Source organism: Oncorhynchus gorbuscha, linkage group LG14, assembly GCF_021184085.1.
Source record: "Oncorhynchus gorbuscha isolate QuinsamMale2020 ecotype Even-year linkage group LG14, OgorEven_v1.0, whole genome shotgun sequence".
Lineage (NCBI taxonomy): Eukaryota > Metazoa > Chordata > Actinopteri > Salmoniformes > Salmonidae > Oncorhynchus > Oncorhynchus gorbuscha.
The window spans coordinates 31,343,169-31,357,174 of NC_060186.1; the positions used below are offsets into that span (position 1 = coordinate 31,343,169).

Genomic DNA, 14,006 nt, shown 5'->3' on the forward strand with positions numbered 1-14,006 from the left:
CGGGCCAGCTTTCGGGTTGCTAAACTGATAGCAAGAAGCGGTAAGCCTTTCACTGACGGAGAGTTTGTTAAGAAATGTATGGATGCTGTCGCGGAGGAGGTGTGTCCCGAGAAGAAAGATGCATTTAATGCCGTAAGTCTGTCGGCGAGTACAATCACCAGACGCGTTGAAGAAATCGGGAGTAATGTATATGCCCAGCTGCAGCAGAAGACGAAAGAATTTGACTTTTTTTCATTAGCACTGGATGAGAGCACGGACGTGCAAGACACAGCGCAACTGCTCATTTTTATTCGTGGAGTTAGCGCAAACTTTGAGATATGCGAGGAGCTGGCAGCCCTCCAAAGTCTCAAAGGGACTACAACGGGAGAGGATATTTTTGACAAAGTGTGCCAAACCATGGAGAAGTTGGACCTGGACTGGTCAAAGCTAGCTAGCATCACGGCTGACGGGGCTCCTAGCATGGTGGGCGAAACTCGCGGTCTAATAGGACGCATGAACCGGGAGTTGGAATAAAGGGGTCTCACCGCCCCGCTACGAGTCCACTGCCTAATTCACCAGCAAGCACTGTGCTGCAAAGTGTTGACGTGGGATTCTGTAATGAAGGTTGTGGTGTCGTGCATAAACTTCATCAGAGCAAAGGGACTTAAACACAGGCAGTTCCTAGAATTCCTGTCTGAACTGGAGTCTACGCACGGAGATGTGCTGTACTACACAGAGGTCCGATGGCTGAGCTGGGGCAGTTTTGAGGCGTTTTTACGAGCTGCTACCCGAAATTAACGCATTTCTTCATTTAAAAGACAAAACGGTCCCAGAGCTGATCGACCCAGAATGGAAATGGCACCTCGCATTTTTAACAGACGTGACAGAAATACTTAACAGCCTTAACTTGCAGCTACAAGGCGAGGGGAAACTCATTTGCGACATGTATTCACACATAAAAGCATTTGAGGTGAAATTAGCGCTGCTTTTGGAACAAGTGAAAAAGCGCAACTTCGTCCATCTTCCTGCTACCCAAAACCTGTCGACAGAGAACCCAGCGGTCCCGTTCCCAGCTGAAAAGTGCGTGGAAGCACTGGAAATGCTGAAGGCGGAGTTCGGTGTGCGATTCAGTGAACTACATGTTCATGCAAAAGAAATCCGTCTTTTTCAGAACCCCTTTGTTGCCGACTTTGATGAAGCCCAGCCTTCATATCAGTTTGAGTTGGCTGAGTTACAGAACTGTGATGTTCTGAAAGACGCATTCAAGCCCAACAGTCTCATTGACTTCTATGCCGCCCTCCCAAACGACACATATCCAAACATCAAAAAACACGCAATGAAAATGTCCACAGTTTTTGGCAGCACGTATATCTGCGAGAAAACCTTTTCTCGCATGAAACTGCTGAAAACCCCGATGAGATCAAGATTGACAGATGAACATTTGCATCAGTGCTTGAGACTGGCTGTAACTAGAATGGAACCTGATATTCAACTTCTCACCAGCCAGATGCAGGCCCACAGTTCACACTGATGAACATACATAGGTAAGCTCACTTTTCTGACTTGAATGAGTCATTCTGAGCATAAACAAATATAATCATAATAAAATCTACTGGGATAAAATCCATCTTTACAACCATACTGGTAGTGAAATGTATTGTGCTGTGTAGGTGCTGTATCACTTAGTTCAGTTTCTCAACCTGCTTCTTTTGTGGTTTTCACAGGGAAGTTGATGAGCGAGAGCTGCAAACAGCGGTGTCTACAAGCCTACTGGAACCTACAAAAGGATTATAAGGAAGGAACACAAGAACTTTAAGAGACTGCTCATATGTGTCAGAGAGATTCTGCTCTGACAACTGAGCTGAACTTTTATCTGTTAAGATTGTGCATGGCACGACAGAAAGTTAATGTTCCATGGCTTTTTTTTCTATGAAGAACCCAGAGAGAGTTATTTAGTTATTATTTATTTCCTGTTTTTTCTGTGAAGAACTCAGAGAGGGTTATTTAGTTATTATTTATTTCATTAATAGTGTTATTATTTGTTTCCTGACTTTTTTTCTGTAAAGAACCTGGAAAGGGTTATTTGGTTATGTGTGGCTTTCTGGAAAACAATACATTTTTTAAGCTCCCCTACGATCGTCACACTTTTTCTGTTACAAACTGACACCGGCCCCCCATCAGAGAAGGGAAAAGTTATGTGGCCCTCACAGGAAAAAGTTTGGGGACCCCTGCTATAGGCTGTCTCATCTGTTCTCTCTGCTATCGCATGGCAAGCGGTACCGGTGCTCCAAGTCTAGGTCCAAAAGGCTTCTCAACAGTTTCCACCCCCAAGCCATAAGACTCCTGACGCCTTGCTAGTGTGGCTAAATGCTTTTCCCGGATGTTGCGTACCACTGCTTTGCTTTATCTACGCCAGGTCGCAGTTTGTTGATGAGAACTTGTTTTCAACTGGCCTACCTGTTTAAAAAAAAGGTGAAATAAAAAAGAATTAAACATAATCTTAGGAAAACATGGAGATGCCGGGGATTGAACCCGGGGCCTCATACATGCGAAGCATGCGCTCTACCACTGAGCTACATCCCCACGTGATACTGCTGATGTAAGTATTTAAGCTATTTAAACCTAGTTACTGCAATATTTCGGATTTTATGTAGTCGAAAGCGTCCCATTATCAGACCCTAGTAGCTTGTTAATCAGGTTGGTTGGTATGTGATTTATGCATTTAATCTTTAATTCTACATTCATTGCGATATCTGATGTCGACAACGCTTACAGTGGCGCACAACATTATGATGTTTACGTTAGCTTCATGATGGCTAACGTTAAGTTAGCTATGCTTGTAGCTAGATCAGCGATGTTTACTGATATTTGTGTCCGACAGTGCAATTGTTAATTAGTTAAATTAATATCCACGTTATGGATGGTAGCTTATAATCAAACAAGCTAGCCAAACTGCCTGGTTTTATAACGTTCCGTCGACGCCTAACAAGAATTGTTCATTATTTATAATATCATCTAAAACAAGCATAAGCTGCGATGGCCGAGTGGTTAAGGCGTTGGACTTGAAATCCAATGGGTTCTTCCCGCGCAGGTTCGAACCCTGCTCGCAGCGGAAAATGGTTATTTTGAATCAGTTATAACGGTGAGGATCATAACTAATAACCCCATTCACCATGAACCAGATTTTGTTAGGACATCCGTTTGCGCGATCAAACCTTATGCATGTGCTAAAATAGGCGATAGATTGATTGAAAGGTACACGAAATACACTAGCTGAGGAACCCTCAACTCCATTATCAATAAAACAAAAAATGTGATAGTCCGGCTCGATTCGGTCTTATGTGGCAACATTTGAAATAGTGTTTTTTTTACATTGGACATAAGTAGAGACTCAGCGCTAGAAAATTGTATACCATACACTACGGAACATTGGGAAAGTAATTCTGCATTGAAAGTTGATTAACTTCTAACCACAATTAATAATTTCTAATTTGAGAAAAAAATTATTTTGGTACGCCTTCTGAAGTATGGAACGCCGTTGGGGTCAAACCGTTATTTTTTAATGCTATGTGTTTAAAGTAAGCAGGTGCAGGCGCTAAATTAATGCGTGCACGCGTTAAATTAACATCTTCACATGCTAAATTAACGCCTCAAATAAGCACTTGCAAATGTGCTTGCAGGCGGTCCAACATGTGCTAAATAAACTGCTGCAAGTGGTCCTACACACGCTAACTTAATGCATTCTTTAATATGCTAATTTTACCAGGCAATTTCCCTAGCGCCTCCTTTCATTAAATCGGTGTACAGTCAGTTTGATGCAACAACACAACAATTGAAGATGGTGAGAAGGAACTTCCTTAGCCGCTGCAAACAGACCCTAAATGACTGCACTCGGCTTCTGCTCTTCGATAATCCTGGACTTGATGCCCTTCAGTCCACGTTAATCAAGGTTGATTCTTTTTAAATACTATTTTTTATTTATTTATATATATCCATACACGCATGCATACATATACACATATATACCTACACATACCTATATGGACATACATACTTTTTTTAATAATATACCTTTATTATTATTCCCAGCAAACCCTACCGCCGATCCCACAATTGGAGTAAACTAATAAACACTTCTGCTTTTACCTTCAATTTATACATCTTATACACATTTTACAGACACAGTCTACTTTACAATAGTTCTCTCTTGTTTGTTCTTAGTCCTTCCTCTATTTCTGATGTCCATCCAGTTTGATTTCTATTTGTAACTATTTCACAAAAGTTCCGAACCTATATACATTTTACAGATCCTGTATGCTTTACATTGTTACATAGTCCCACCCTTCAGCGCCATTCAACCTCTCCCATCTATCTCTCAACATCAGCCATTTCGGATTTCTATTTGCCATATATTTTTCAACTGTGCAGTGATGCTTTACAAAATGATTTAACCTTCCTATTCTCATAGCTTCTACAGATTGTACATTAAAAATAAAAATAAATGCTAAAATAATTATTATATTATTGATTGATTGACTATGGCTTTTCAAATCACCCAGTATTGCTATCTGTAGCGTTAGTTCTAGGCAAATGTTGCAATTCTTCAGCCATTCCTGGCCCTGTGACCAAAAACGAGCTACATATGGACAAACCAAAATAAATGATCTAATGACTCTGCCTCCTCACAGCAGAATCTGCAGAGCTGGGAAGATTGTATCCCCCATATATATAACATTCTATTAATTTGCAAGAATTTTGTATAGTAATTTATATTGAAAAATTTGAAGTTTTGAATCCGGCTTTGTTTTGAGTATAAATTCATAAACCATGTGCCATGGAATGGGTATATCGAAAATCTCTTCCCAACTATTTAGCAATTTATATCGCACAGCTGTCAGTTTTTTGGTCCTTAAATGAAATTGGTATATGTTTTTATTTATCACACTTTTCTTTAACCATTTATGTTCTTTAATACAGGGCCGACATACAAGTTCCTTACTTTTTTCCCTATCTACTTGCCTCTTCCATTTTTGTGGTAATGCTGCAATTAATTGGTTGTAATTTTGGGTAGAGCAGACATTTCCATGTCTGTGTTAGCTGCATGTGTGACATAACTCCACCAGTCCTATTTATGATATCATTCACTTAAATTATACCTTTTTTTTTATTATTCGATAACTAGTTTTTTTTTTATCAATTAGTATATTTGAATTTAACCACAATATTTGTTGTACTATTTGTTCCGTCCTTTTAGGTGGATTAAACTGAAATTGCAACCAACTTTCTAAGGCTTGTTTATAAAATAAAGATATTAATAAGATTATTTCCTTTTCAAACAACCGAAAGTGAGCAGGTGTAATCTGAATAAAGGGGAAAAGGCCCTTCCTGAATAAAGGATGATACATTCGTACCAATTGACCAGAGAACCAGTTTGGATTTAAGTATAACTTTTGTATGACTGATGCCTTTAGTGAGAGGTCTAATGCTTTAATATGTAATCATTTCTGCCCACCGAATTTATATTCGTTATATAAATAGGCCCTTTTAATTTTATCTGGCTTGCCGTTCTAAATAAAATGGAATATTTTTTGTTCATATAATTTAAAAAGCAGGTCACTAGGTGTAGGCAAAACCTTAAGCAAATAGGTAAACTGTGATGTAACTAAAGAGTTAATCAGGGTGATTATTCCACAAATAGACTGGTATTTTCCTTTCCATGGTAGCAAGATCTTATCTATTTTTGCTAACTTTCTATAAAATGTATTGGATGTAATTTCTTTCTTTTGGGATTTGTGTACCGAGTATGTCCACATCTCTGTCAGACCATATAATTGGTAAACTACATGGTAATGTAAAATGTGCATTTTTTTGTGATCCAATACGTAATATGGTACATTTATCATAATTTGGTTTTAATCCAGAGAGGATAGCAAAAAATATCTAGATCCTCTAAGAGGCAGTGGAGAGACTCTAATTGTGGTTTTAAAAGAAAACATGAATCATCAGCGTACAATGACACCTTAGTTTTTAAGACACGGATTTCTAATCCGTTAATATTATTGTTTGAACTAATCTTAGCAGCTAACATTTCGATGGCAATAATAAATAGATATGCCGATAGTGGACAACCTTGTTTTACTCCTCTAGATAGTTTTAAACTTTCTGAGATGTAGCCATTATTTACTATTTTACACCTAGGGTTACTATACATAACCTTAACCCATTTTATAAGGGATTCCCCAAAATTGAAATGTTCTAGGCATTTATATATAAACTCCAGTCGTACTTTATCAAAAGCCTTTTCAAAATCAGCTATGAAAACCAGGCCTGGTGTCCCCAATATTTCATAGTGTTCTATTGTTTCCAGTACTTGTCTTATATTATCTCCAATGCATTGTCCGTGTAAAAAACCTGTCTGATTAGGATGAATAATATCTGACAATACTTTTTTAATTCTGTGCCAAGCATTTTGCCAGGATTTTTGCATCACAACGCTGAAGTGTAAGAGGTCTCCAATTTTCTAAATGGACTGGATCTTTATATATACCACTTGGGTCCTGTTTCAGTAATAATGATATCAGACCTTGTTGCGTGTCTGATAATCTACCATTTATATAGGAGTGGTTAAAACAAGCCAATAATGGTCCTTTGAGTATACCAAAACAAGTTGTGTATACTTCCACGGGTATGCCATCCAGCCCTGGAGTTTTCCCATCCTTAAAGGCCCCAATTGCCTCAATCAGTTCCTCCTCTGTAATTTGGCCTTCACATGAGTCTTTCTGAACATATATTAATTTTACATTAATATTAGGAACAACATCCATACAATTAGTTTCAGTTAGTGGAGATGGAGGAGCCTGAAATGAAAACATATTCATAAAGTACTTTACTTCCTCTTTCAAAATATAATTTGGTGAATCCATCATTTGTAACAAGTTGTAATAAAACATTTTTGGTAGCATTTATATATTGAATATTGAAAAATAATTTCATGCATTTCTCCCCATATTCCATCCAGTTCGCTTTATTATTATAATATATTACTCTAGACCTTTCTTGAATAAGTTCCTCCATTTCTTTTTGTTTTTCCTCTAACTTATTCTGTGCCTCTATAGTACCATTTTTATTGCTATCTAACTGTACTGTTAGTCCTTCAATTTCCTTTGTTAATATGGACTCTTTTGATCTAAATTGCTTTTGTTTTATAGATGAGTACTGAATTGCATTCCCTCTAAAGGCACATTTAAAAGTGTCCCATACAGTAAGGGGATCTGCTGCACCTATGTTATGTCTGAAAAAGTCAGTTATAAATTATTCTGTCCTTGTTCTAAACAATTTATCATCTAGTAGGCTTTGATTAGATTTCCAATATCCTCGCCCACGTGGAAATTCTGTAAGAGTAATGTATATGCCAATTATGTGATGATCCGACAGAAATTCTGTCCCCTATCAACACTTTTTAAACTTTTGGTGCCAGAGAGAATGGTACAAGAAAGTAGTCAAGGCGACTCGCTTGATTAAGCCTCCGCCATGTATATCTCACTAGGTCAGGGTATTTAAGTCTCCATATATCCACTAATTCCAATATATCCATGACATTCATGATTTCCTGAAGTGCCTGAAGGTGATAGTTTGTAGTGTGATTTCCTTTCCGGTCCATAAAGGTATTTAAGACCATATTAAAATCTCCCACCATAATAATAGAGTCTAGTGTTGCTTGTAGAGTTGATAAATTCTTATATATATTTTCAAAGAAGCTTGGATCATCATTATTCGGACTGTATAGGTTAATAAGCCATATATGTTTATTGTCCAATAACATATTTAAAATAATCCATCTACCTTGAGGATCTGCTTGGACAATTTGCACATTTGGATCAAAGTTATTGTTAATTAAAACCATCACCCCTTTTGAATGTCTTTGCCCATGTGAGAAGTATATTTCGCCCCCCCAGTTCTTTTTCCACAAAACTTCATCTACTGTTGAATGGGTTTTCTGTAAACAATAGATATTATATTCCTTCTATTTTAGCCAGGTAAATACTGATTGTCTTTTTTTATTATCTGCTAGGCCATTACAATTGTAACTATACACCACCTATTATAATGAGACACAACTTTCAATTATTTTTATCAAAATATATGTTTGTAAACGTACCATTAAAAAGTAACATGATGATTGAGTGTCTATATACTGTAGCTGTACCATGATCTTTGCATTTCTACTAACTAAACCTCCAAGTGGTCCCTACTATTCCACCCGCTAAAAGCCCTCCTCATCCCGAGTTGGGTTGTCATCCCAATGCCCGGCAGACCACCTTCGACCCCCTGTATCCCATAACCCATAACCGATTGGGATCCATCCTTTGAAAAGAGCACACAGTGCCATTTTCCCGAATTGAAGTAGATTAACTGCCAAATGCATTTCCATCGCCCTTACCTCAATTTGTATTATATATAGCTGTGGATCATCCTCTATTGTCCCTAACATCTTTTACTTCTTCGCAACAGTTGTGGGATACACACATACACCCACACACACTCAACCCATAACCCCACACAACCATAAGCTCACTTACTCAACAATTGCACCACCCCAGAGCCCAACTCAAGATAGGTCTTGATTTACAAATGCACTTGCAGTTGCAGGTGCACGAGAAGGCCTGCAAGACCGCACAAAAATATGCAAAAATGTAGAGATTTTATTTATCATTGTCACATCCTAGATGATGGAGGTCAAATGTACACCTTTTCCCTGAAACACTCACAATACGGTCACCCGTATTGACCATATTCCCAAGCATCTCCATGCAGTCTGACTTTGATTCTGTGCCACTAGGGGCACAATAATATACCCCCTCTCTGAATGTCCGAGTGTGACCCCCTCCCCATGGGTTACTGTAGCTAGTGTTGCCAGCACTGCCACTGCCTGGGTTGGGGCGCCCCACCGGAATCCCCACCGGCTAGGTACAAGGTCATCAAGGTTCTCATTAGCAGCTTTGAGAATTTCCTTGTGTAGCTCTCCCTTTAGGGGGCTTTGGCTTTGCAGGACCAACCCTGCCAAGCAGGCTCAGAATCTTGGGGAATAATATTATTACTATTATTATTTAATCATAAAGTTGATCTGCTAGCTAACACAGAAAACAGATCTGTGTATGGCTATGCAGTTATATTGGAGGCTCAGACACTGAGACAGCAGTGCAAATAACTTAGGCCTATGGTTCGCTAATATTGATAAGGCCAAAGGAGTATTTTATATTTAGCTAGTATATGTAGTATATATATATATTGTTTTAATGAATGCTGGTATTTGGTTGGATTGCTAAATTAGTTACTAGTTAGCTTGCTAACGTTCCTTATCCGCACACCCCGGCCATAGCCACAGTGAACGGCGCCGTCTTGTAAAATTGTTACAGCCCTGCTAGCTACATAAAGGTGACTTATTATCGAGGAGTGCTGAAGTCAAACATGTTTTTGTATTATTTGGCAAAACAGCAACTGAAGGTCTAAAACTTCAGGCAGGCTTGCTGGCTAGCTATATTTTCAATGCTACCTAGCCTTAGCCGCGCTAGCTCGCGATTAGCATGAAAACATTTACAAAGCTCACAAAGCTCATTTGACCTAGGACAACCCTGTAAAAACGTTGCTAATATCTACAACATATCAGCTTTCCAACAGCACAGATATTACTTTTGAATACCCTTTGAAATATTAATATTTAATCTCAGCCTTTGATGTAGAAATTAACAACTTCAGACATAAACCAGGAACGTTAACGTTAGTACTTTGAACAGGAATCTCAGTCCCATCCATGGTCTCTATTTTCACCAAACTGTCATCTTGCAGAATGGAGACCATACAGAGGAGCCTTGAGTGGGCTAGGGGAGGCTGATAAATGTTGGGTGTGGTTGGGCTTACTGGTGATGTTTTTTTCACTCTTTGTTCTCCTGCTGCCCATTGTATTCGTTCTTGGTCAACATTTATATTTATGTCTTGACTTTAAAATCCAATATTATAAAAACATTACTTGGCCACAATTTGTGACAGTTACTATAATTTAAAAGTGTTTTTGGAATGAGGGGGGTGGGCTGTGTCACAATACATTAAGTAGCCTAAACACAGTGTTGTATTATTGTTACAGCCAGTTCCGGTACCGGGCTCCTCGGACTTGGAGAGGAGCTAGAGGTGCACCTTGTTATGCCATCACTCAAGAGCAACTGTGCTTTCAGTGTGTCTCAGATGGCAGATATTCTACATGTGTCCCGATCGACAGTCAAACGTCGTCTAAGGTCAGTTGTGATTGGGAGTAATGCTATAAACTACAGATGCATGGTTTCCAGTTTCTTACCAATCAAACAATTTAGAATGACTACAAACAAAACAGGACTTTAAAATGACTATGATGATATACATTACCTCATCCCTGTCCATTGTTACTCTTTTTTTTCCAGACACTTCAATCTGTCACATGCACCGTTATATTCTGACATGTCAGACTTGGCTTTGGATGAAAAGATTAAAGACTTGGTGGCTGGGAACGACAAACTTGGACGATGTTGGAGGATGTTCGAGCACAATTAAGGGCTCCGGGTGCAGAGATGCAGAGCGAGGGCTGCCCTCAGAGACATGTCGCAGAGGCTGCATAGAAGGTCATGCCGTGTTGCTGGACCAAACTCGTTATGGCATCTTGATGGAAACAACAAACTGATAAGGAAGATGTATTTGTCTGATAGACACAATTATCTACATCACTGCTGAGAAGTTGTACATTGTAACATCTCAAATTTTTCATCCTCAAATTGTTCATCAACAACTAACAGTTCAGTAAGCAATGGCCCTTGATTCCATATGTCACTCATGTGTATAATAACAGTTTTATTGTGTTTCTGCTACTTCTGTGATTGATAGAACATCTGCATCATGAAATTAACAAACATGCTTATATTGAGGACATATGGAGGCAAAAACAATTGGAGCAAAGTATTTGTGCCTAAGTGTGAACCACAGGAGAGTCTGTCCTCCTGACTCATCAAGATAAACGTGGTTATTTTTCCAATTGAAGTAGATATATTGTAATTACACATCTTCCACTGCAGGAAACAGTCAAGAACAAACCCTTGTTGTAGCCTTCAAAGGGCTAACGGAAGTACTTATAGATGTGATCCGCAGTAGATTGTTCATTAACATTGTTCCACATTTTGATGTTAATTTAATATTTGGTCTGCTGCTTTGTTATATACTGCAGGAACCTGATGCAGCATCTAAGTGGTAAAGGAGGATGGTGATGTTTGTATATTTAATGTGTCTTCAGCTTCTGTATCAAACAGTGCTGTATTTTCTGATTTAGGTAGAGGATAGTCATACATGGTGGCATTGATGGGTCCAGCCACCTCATTGTGTTTCTCCGTGCTTCCAGCAACAATCGCAGCAGTACTGTAATGGATTGCTTCATGTCACAGATCCCTCAGGAACTGTGTCATTACACACACCTGGTCCCCATTCCCACTGATTGTAATTGTATAAATGTGCCCTTTGGTTCACCATTGGGCTGTCGATGATTGTTACTATGTCCGTTGCCGTGTATGAGTACTTGTGTTTTGGCCTTTTGTGCCCTTGTGGATTGCACAGATGATTCCGGGTCTCATCCACTGTGTTAATCATTGTGCGCGTGTGTTATTTATTCAAGGTACTCCTCTCTCTTTTGTTTGGGTTTCAACCCTGTGTTTTTGTTACGTGTTTGGTCTTCGTCCCCGTGCCTTTACACGGCATGCCATAATTTGGGCTTAAATAAAAGAACATTACGCATTCCTGCACATGTCTCCCAAATCCATTCATACCAACGTGACACATGAATGCTGTCTCCAGATATGGTGTTCCCTCCAGAGTTAGGACGGACCGTGGAGGAGAAAACAGCACTGTCTGCTTTCCCCAATAAGACATATTGAAAATATGATTTTTTTAAATAGAGCTACATGCATCCTTGAAATGTCTTCTTGACCTACACATCGATTACATTATATAGTGAGTGATGCATGTAGCTACATGTTTTTCTGTAAATCATTTTCAGAACGCAATCACCTCATGTTTGACAGCTTTATTACTTTCTCCATGTTTTTGAAATGTATAAGCCTTTAAATGACCTTTTACCGACTACTTCTACAAACAAGGCTACACTTGTGGCAGAACCTATTCCTGTGCCTCCCCCCACATCTTCTGCACCACTTCCTGTGGCCCCCATCCACCATTCCCTGAGGCTTGTCGTCCACCTTCACAATGAGTACGTCATCCCTGTAAATAATTCAATGCCAAATTACAGATGAATTGTGGGAAGTATGTGAGCTTTGTTATTCTGAATGTCTCTTTTTTGTGTGTTGACCTCCAAACACTGCGGAAGTTAATGAGAAGCAAGATTGACTCTGCTTTTGTCCCTGATGCCAACCAAATTAACGTGATGAGGGACAACGTTTATGTTTGTGGAGTGAGAGGCTTTAAGAGAGCCCACTTTAAACCGGGGGAAAAAATAGACATGGTTTTTAGGGATGCTGTATGACTTGAGTAAGACACTTGATTTTTGCATGTTATTTAATGTGTCCTTTATTTACTGTTTGTCTTCTGTGTGACAGCACTCTATGATGGCGTATACAAGCAGGTGGGCCGCATGATTGCTATCTGGTACATGGGGGTGTAGAGCCGTAATTTTTCAGAGAGGCTATACAGGCAAGTGTGTGGCCTACAACCTCCTGTGCCAGAACTGAAAGAAATTGCGGAATATGACTTCAGAGAGAAGTTGGAGAAGGTAAGTAACTTTATACTGTGATGGATGTTACGTTACTGTTCATTTGCTGTTCATTTGCAGTTTGAAAAAAATATTAGGGTTGTGGTTGTTCATGAATACTTTTCCACGTGGATTTGGTTCCCTTTTGTTGGCAGGCAATCTTTTTTAAGGGTAGGGATATTCAGTTTATTGTTTTGCTAATTTGTTCCAAAGCACTGTTTATTGAACTAAGATCCAGTTAGCACAAGTTAGCACAGGAAGCGGTCATCTTGGGTTCAGTGCTATTCTTTTGTACATTGGAGAGGGATGCCCTGGTGGTGTCAGCCACAAAGTTCTACATCGAAAGCAGGCTACGGGATGATCTTGAGCAGTAAGTTTCCATAAACCTAAGGAATCTCATAAGGTTAGCTAATAACCATCATCATTGAAGTAACACAGCCCACATCAGTAAAACATATCACCTAATCACTCACAACTGTGGGACAGCATTTTATAGCCTTATTCTTCCATGGGCCCCATAAGAACATAATAGATATATTTAATCCCAAACGACTTTCAGTTAGAGTATCGTGTTCTTCAATGAGAGTTAGTTATGGACTTTAATGTCCCTTTAACCATGGAGAAGGTTTTAATTTTCACTTCGGGGGTTTCAGCATTTCTAGGCTGGGATTGCCAGTGGGATCCACAGCTACAGTTCTATCTGCTACTGCACGGTTAGCACCAAGTCTAGGTCCAAGAGGGTTCGAAAAGAGGGTTCGAAAAAGCTTCTACCCCCAAGCCATAAGACTACTGAACATCTCATCGAATGGCTATCAAGACTATTTGCTGCTACTCTATTATCTATGCATAGTCACTTGATCTCTACCTACATGTATATATTAACTCAACTAACCGGTGCCACCGCACATTGACTCTGTACCGGTATCCCCTGTATACAGCCTCTCTCTATTGTTATTTTACTGCTGCTCTTTAATTATTACTTTTATTTCAGAATTAAACAAATTAAACTGCCTTGTTGGTTAAAAGCTTAAAGGTGTGAGTGTTGACGAGGACAAGGATGGAGAACTCTCTGTCGTGCTGATTGAGTTCGAATAACAAACTGGAAGCTTCAAAAGGAGGGTGGTGCTTGGAATCATTGTTTTTCCACTGTCAATCATGGTTTCCTGCAAGGAAACACGTGCCGTCATCATTGCTTTGCACAAAAAGGGCTTCACAGGCAAGGATATTCCTGGTTGATTTAGGTGCAATCTTA

The 14,006-nt window shown here is 39.3% G+C and overlaps 2 non-coding genes across 2 annotated transcripts; one reads left to right on the forward strand and one right to left on the reverse strand.

Moving 5' to 3' along the window:
- Nucleotides 1-2,490: 2,490 nt before the first annotated feature.
- On the reverse strand, nucleotides 2,491-2,562 carry trnaa-cgc. The gene has a single exon. It is a non-coding gene; the product is annotated as a tRNA-Ala (tRNA).
- A 447-nt stretch (nucleotides 2,563-3,009) lies between these two features.
- trnas-uga lies at nucleotides 3,010-3,091 on the forward strand. The gene has a single exon. It is a non-coding gene; the product is annotated as a tRNA-Ser (tRNA).
- The last annotated feature ends 10,915 nt before the right edge of the window (nucleotides 3,092-14,006 follow it).